Consider the following 7,044-nt stretch of genomic DNA (forward strand, 5'->3'; position numbering starts at 1 on the left):
CTTTCATTCCCTTTTCTCACACTTTCTATTTTGTCTTTCTCTTTCTATATAAAATTAATATAAAATGTTGACTTTGCTTAACCGTGACCGTTCAAAAAGGTGAGGAGGAAAGGGAAGGAAAAAAAGAAGAAGAGAGAATCCTTCTCCAAATATCAGAGAGTGATCAGACCCACATGGCAAAAGTAGAAGGAGGATTATGGATTTGCGGATATGCATGCAGCTTTTACGTATATGTAATCAAAACATGTGTTCCTTACGCACCACATCAAGCAGCAGATTCCCCCACTTCAGGAAACGTTAGTTTTCCATTGTTTTTGTTTTTTATAATTTAAGAAATACATCATCGTGATTGTATAATGTACATCAATTACATACAATCCAGAAATTGGGACCACATAATGAAAGGAGGATTCCACTTTCGTGTCTATTATTTTGTAAAGACATTTATTATGACGAATTACTAAGACCTATGAAGGTAATTTTTCTTTTTAACGACATTATTCACATTAAAGAGATAAATTAACAACAATATTTAAATACTCAAAAAAAGAATAGGAGTTCTTATTCAAAATAATTAATTATCGATTTATAGAACTTCGTTTTTATAATCAGAACAGTTCATATTATAAATCACTTTGTAAAGATTTCCTCTGTAAAAAAATTAATTAAAACTACGGTTGTTTAGTCATCAAACTGTATAAAAACAAATGAATAGAATCAGTAAAAGCATTATGAACCATGCATGTATTTGCTAGAATAGATTAACTAAACGATCTTAGTTTTAATTCTTTTTTACAGAGATGATCTTTACAATGTGATTTATAATATGAACAGTTCTGATTATAAGTACAGAGCTCTGTGATTCAAACACGAAGAGTTTTGAGTAGGAGTTCTTACTCATTTTTTAGTAGCCAAATATTGTTCGTAAATTAATAGCCTAAGTAATAATGTGGTTCGAAATTGTTTTCGACGAAAATCAAATCTAAAACCTCTAACTTTCAGGTGAAGAGAAATATCATTGAACTGTAATACTAAGTGAGATCAAAACTCATGTTTTAGGATTAAAAACAAAAAAAAATAAAAATTTCACATACACAAAGTGTGTGGCCATATACTAGTATTAGTTAAAAGGTTCTCATTTTTTAACCAAAAAAAAGTCGTCATTTTATTAATATAATACTAGCATCACTACAAGAAAAATGAGCTTTGGGTACAAAATAAAGGGCACAATTGAAAATTTTGTGTCAGTTTGACCACCAAAAAGTTTAAACAATTCCCATTCCATAGAGGGCACCATCTATTGTGCCCAATGTTAAAAAAAGTAGACACAAAACACTAATGGGCACGGAAATCGTGTCGAGTAGGGTCACATGACAACTTTTTTACTTAAAATGGGCACAAAAAATATTTTATGTCTATAAAAATTATTTGTCAAAGGCACTATATGTTCTCTCTCGTTTGTCTTTATCTCCACTAGCACACCAATTATTAAAATTTATAAAATTGTGGTAAATAATTGTATGAAGCTGTTTATTACCGTGCAATATTTTAGCCTCAAAATAAGTTAGCAATAATGTTGTTCAAATTTGTTTTACCCGAAAGCTGAACCTCAGATCTCTCACTTACAAGTAAAGAAGAATACCACTACACCGTAGTACTAAGTGGCATGTTTTAGATTTACAAAGGATCATTTCCAGGTGCAATGAATGTTTGTTAGATTCGTATCTTTTTGAACTGCTTTTTAGATTGTTATCTTTTTGCAGGTTTGTTTTTTATACTTGGTGATATGGTTTTTGGTTTTAAAGTCCTACCTGCAGTGACACATAACCAACAATTGTGCCCTTAGGGTTGGTCTCTGTGCAAAAGTTAGTTGGTCTTCAGATAGACAAATGAGTTAATAATTGTAGATTCCTTTTTATGACACTAATGATAGAAATTGTGTCCACTAAATATTAATAAATAATAATTAATCACTCTACTTCTCATTGGGTCTTCAAATAGAGAATATATTTTAATAATTATAAATTCCTCTTTTCTGACACAAATGTTAGAAATTGTGTCCAGTAAATATTAATAAATAATAAATACTCTATAGCAAAAGAATATGTTGGCACAATTATGGATTTGTGCCTTTATTCTACTATAAAATGTCCACACACTCCCTTACTAATTTGTATATGGAAATTAAGAAGGTTGCTTCATACACTTGTGTTTCTTTTGAATTTGATCAAGTTCTACATCATTGAGAATGGCGGACAGGCGACGTCGTGGAGTTAGAATTGGAACTGAATCTCCAGCATCACATTCGTATATTGCTTCCAACATTACAACAGCAAATTCCACAACGAATCCTCCAGTTCAACGTCCACGACAACCTGTTAATGCTGGGCGCATACCTCGTTCTTTTGATAATCAGTACATTCTTACTACTTTTGCTGATGGTCGCCTTGGCTACGCATTACCCTTCAATAACGGATGCGTACGCGCACCTCAAGGACGTGTATTGCCAGCATGGGCAAACCCAGGTAGGACAGAACAATATCCTGTCAATTTGGTTTCTGCTGAAACAACAACTGAACAGTCTACCAGTTCTGTCGTTATTATTGAAGAACCACGCACTTATCAAGCACAAATTCGTCCTAGAGGTCTGTCTCTCCCACAGTTGAGCTCACGAAATATGCAGAATGTTACCATTGAGATTTTAAGTAGCGATGATGAGGACAATTAATATATTTTGTATTATGTTATATTTCACTGGTGTACTGTGAAAATATAACTATCTTATGCTATGCTGGACTCCTCTTAGGTCCTTTTATCAACTTATGTAGTATTACAATATAATAATATTTTCTTTCTAATTGGCCCATGATATAGATACTCCCAACATTATATATTTTTTGGTTTATAATTATGTTTCCCGGTTCATACAAAAAAGATAAAACAAAAGAAAAGAAAAAACAAAAGAAAAACGAAAAGAAAAAAAGAAAAAAAGAATAAAAGAACAACGCAAGCCTTTTATCATGCTAAACACAATTAACCTTCGATAGAGCTTCAAAATTAAAACAAAATTGGACTATAACTAATAATGGCCTTGTGAAATCCCATCCTCGGAATTTCACTATTAATTACATATCTCGTTATTTAAATTCGTATTTCACGTTTACATTATTTTCATTAGTTAATTTTAATTCCATTGATTTTTGGAATTAAATCGAATAACTATCGGATTTGAATTTTCGTAATCAATCTTTAAAATTCGTTGACCTTTCAAGTTCACAATTGATGTTTTCAAATAGATCTCGAGACAACGAACGCACAGATGAAAACCGTTTGCGAATCCGGATTATAACGGCATAGTTACAAACATTTGAAGTCATTTCACTAAACTATAGATTTAAATGAATATAAACTCCCACCTTGTGGGAAAGAGGCCATTCAGGCCAAAGGGAAGGAACCAATAAGTTAAATGGTGGAGGACCAATCAGAATTTGGGGGGGGGGGGGGTGTTGGAGGTTGAGCAACCAATCAGAAATTAGGAAGAAAAAAAAATACTATGCAAATCAATGCTCGAGTTATGTTTTGCCATATCCCGAAAACGGGATATGATAGACGTACGGATACTTGATGACGTCATGCGTCAATCCGGGACGTATGTCGAGATCAGAAGTGACAAGCTTATAAAATTGGATTTATAATAAGTTTCCCCTTTCTCCAAATTGGACTTCTCCCTCTCTTTTATGGTGCAAGTTTGGGTTTCCCACTACTAAATTCAAAAACTTAGGTTTCCACCACCGCATTACACAATTGTGCCCACTAACTCTTAGAATAATAATTAAAATTCTACCCTAATTCTATCTCGGGTCCCTTCTATCTCTTTCCCTTTAGTTTCCCCTTTCGCCCTGCTTCCCCTCAGATTCTTTCTCTCACCTTTGTCTCTCTCTCTCTCCAACCCCTCTTTCTCTCTTTACCTTCTCCAGACAAATCGTGGAGGCTCTTGAGCCCCATAATCGCCAGAATCCCCTAGCAGAAACCTCATGCACGTGATGGAGGAAGGTTTGGGAAGATCGGGGTCTGGTAGGGAGAGATCAAGGGAGGGGGTGGGTCGGGTTTGGGATGATCGGTGGATGTAGAGCCTGAATCGGAAATCGCGTTGGGATCGGAGTCCGATAGGGAGGGATCATGGGAGGGAGGTGCGTCAGGTTAGGAGGTGTTGGTGAGGGAAGGGCAGGTGCGAGTCGAAGAGGGAGTGAGGAGTCGTGGTCGTCATCAATATTTCATCGCCATTGTGGAAACCTTCGAATTCGGAAAAATGGTTTGTCTTCTTCCCATTTTCTGGAAAAATGGTTTATGGGTTTTCAATGTTATTGCATGTTCCATTCAAATTATGATTTGGGTGTCTCGGATTTTAAATTTTAAATCTTAGCATGGCTTCTGACTCCATATTGTTGGTTGCTCGTGGGTTATGTCCCAGACTCCAAATTTTACGAAGTTGAAGCGATTCTGAGGTGCAGAAACGATTCACTCAGCTGTTTGGTTCTTAATTTTGTTTACGTTGATTGTTTATAGCTCTGCTGCATGTCTGCTGTGCTTTTTTCTTCTATTACTTTTGTGTGTGGAATACATGAGGTTATGGGTTTTACTTTCATCTAATTATTTCTTAATCTTTGCTATGATTATGGGACGAGCTAGGCCCTGGCGAGTTTTGCATGTTTCTTTGGTAAGAACTGTTGAACCTTAAACACAGCATACTGCATATTAATTAGCATTGCATTTTGCATTGGCATAATAAAATTAGGAAAGCAACAAATTGATGTTTCAAATTTTGTTGATTGGATAGTAGGAAGAATAGCTCTCTGTTTCTAAGCATGTGTAGTTATCTAAGCACCATCCCATCTTCTTCTGCAGTTGCCTTTAATCCTTTTTAAACACTCAAATCCATTTGCATATATCGAACACATAGTCACGACTGATTTGGATTGGAGTTCAAACACGATAAACATTGAAGGTTAATGAAATTCTAATCTAGAGTGCCATTGATGTCACTGGACCTAAATTTTGATTGCGGTGTGGCCTGTTGCGACATGTCAAAAGATCAATTAGTAGTTGTTAGTCGTACCACTATACAATTCATTTCTGGAATTTAATGAAAATTGTTTGTGATTATTGCTTGGAATTATAGATAAGATTTTGAAAAGTTAATTCCTTTTATTGCTTCTTCTTGTTCGTCATTGCGGTTGCTCATAAAGGATATAAGGTGATGGGTACAATGTTAGTAATAAAGGGTTAGTTTGTTGACAGACTGCTTGAACTATTGAATAATGTTGCAACTCTCCCCCATATTCCTGATGTTCTTTCCTCTTGTTTTTTCGTCATGCCATACTTCGTTTTTGGGTTAATCTGTAAGTTTTTGCTGAATCTTTGAACCAGTTTTGGCAGTTGGTTGTTGATCCTGCCACTAAAGAACTATTGCATTATACTGAGAATCCAGTGACTTTTGTATGTACACGATGCAATTACTGTCCCAAAATTGTTCATTTAGTTGGTGCTTCATGATCTCAATTCTTTGTTTTATGTACTTTGTTACATGCCACATTATGTAAGGGTTATCTATTTTCTAAATGCAGATGAGTGATTTGATCAATTGTGGTCTATATGTATTTGTTCCCACATATTTTACTGCCATTCAAGAAGTCTCCAGTCATCGAGAAGGCAGAGGTTGGTCTTTTTCTTCACTGGCATTATAGTTGTGGATTGGTTTGCACTTGGGATCAAATTCTGGCTCTAAAAATATTATATCACTTGATTTGTAATTATTGAGAACATATTTGATCTCATGGCCAAATGAATTTTGTAGATTATGGATGCAATTATTTCTCATGGTTGCTTCTTGCGAGAATGTAGCGTTCAACACTCCATTGTGGGTGCGCGCTCACGTCTAGAGTCTGGAGTCGAACTTAAGGTGAGCTACCCTTTCTACGCATTGGTAACAACAGGCTACCAGATTCCAATATGTTAATCATATAATATTTCAAGCAGCACTTAGAATGCGCTTGAAAACATAAGCATGCTGGTGTTACGAGCTCTGATCACATTTGGTTATTTTAAATCGATTTTCAGGATACTATGAATTCTCAATGTTGATTGGATGTTTGGGTAGTTAAACATCACTGAAAATATGTGATCCTTTCCCTTTTTCATTTTTCCTTTGGTTTGGATTTCAGGAAGGTGATTGCATAATCCACTGAGCTGGGAAAAAGGGTAAAATCAGTTACGGGTGGCAATTATGTAGGAATGCATGGATACATTGATAGGAAAATCTCATTATTTTGTTGGTCTTTTATCTTTAACACTTGTAAACATGTTCTTTATGAGGAATATTTCTGTAGTTTCATTAGACATTCCATTTCTAATATTGGATTGCTTGCCATCTTTGATTTTATGAAAATTTTAAATTTTTGGTTTTATTTCAAAATTTTGCATTTCTATTTTTTTTTAAATGGAACCTACTGGGCACAATAACAAAAATAGTGCAAACATGGATGGAGAAGGTCATCTGACAAGTTTGTCAGAACATAGACACAAAAAGGCCTTCATTTGTGCCTGTGTCTTTGAGCACCAAACAGTGTATTGTGCCCTTTTAGTAATGGTGACGCCCATAGAGGGCACATATACAAACTTAGTTGCTGCACGGTTGCCATTGGTCTATGGACGCATATGTTGGTGCCCTTTGACCTCAAAGGGCACAAATAATTTATAGTGTGCAGTGCCCATATTTTTTGTAGTGCATATGAGCACACACAAAGTGTGTGAGAAATTTTTTTATTTTGTGTTTTTGAAATAGAAGGAGAGAGGAAGAGAGTGATAGAGAACGTGGGAGTGAGAATTTTTTTAATATATAAATTAGAAATATGTTATGATTACATGTATGTGAGGCTTTGAAAAAAAAAAAGCAAAATTTGGTTATGTGAAATTACATTTCTGCCCCATATTTCTTATTCATGTTCTTTTTTAATTAGAAGATTAAACTGGTAATTTTATAAAATT

The 7,044-nt window shown here is 34.9% G+C and overlaps 1 long non-coding RNA gene across 1 annotated transcript; it reads left to right on the top strand.

Moving 5' to 3' along the window:
• Positions 1 to 4,687: 4,687 nt before the first annotated feature.
• On the top strand, positions 4,688 to 6,427 carry LOC137741834 (uncharacterized). Its single transcript, XR_011069343.2, has 4 exons — positions 4,688 to 4,717; positions 5,625 to 5,715; positions 5,855 to 5,959; positions 6,222 to 6,427. It is a non-coding gene; the product is annotated as an uncharacterized LOC137741834 (long non-coding RNA).
• Positions 6,428 to 7,044: the final 617 nt, after the last annotated feature.

This window comes from Pyrus communis, chromosome 16 (genome assembly GCF_041283825.1).
Source record: "Pyrus communis isolate YQ-2024b chromosome 16, ASM4128382v1, whole genome shotgun sequence".
NCBI lineage: Eukaryota > Viridiplantae > Streptophyta > Magnoliopsida > Rosales > Rosaceae > Pyrus > Pyrus communis.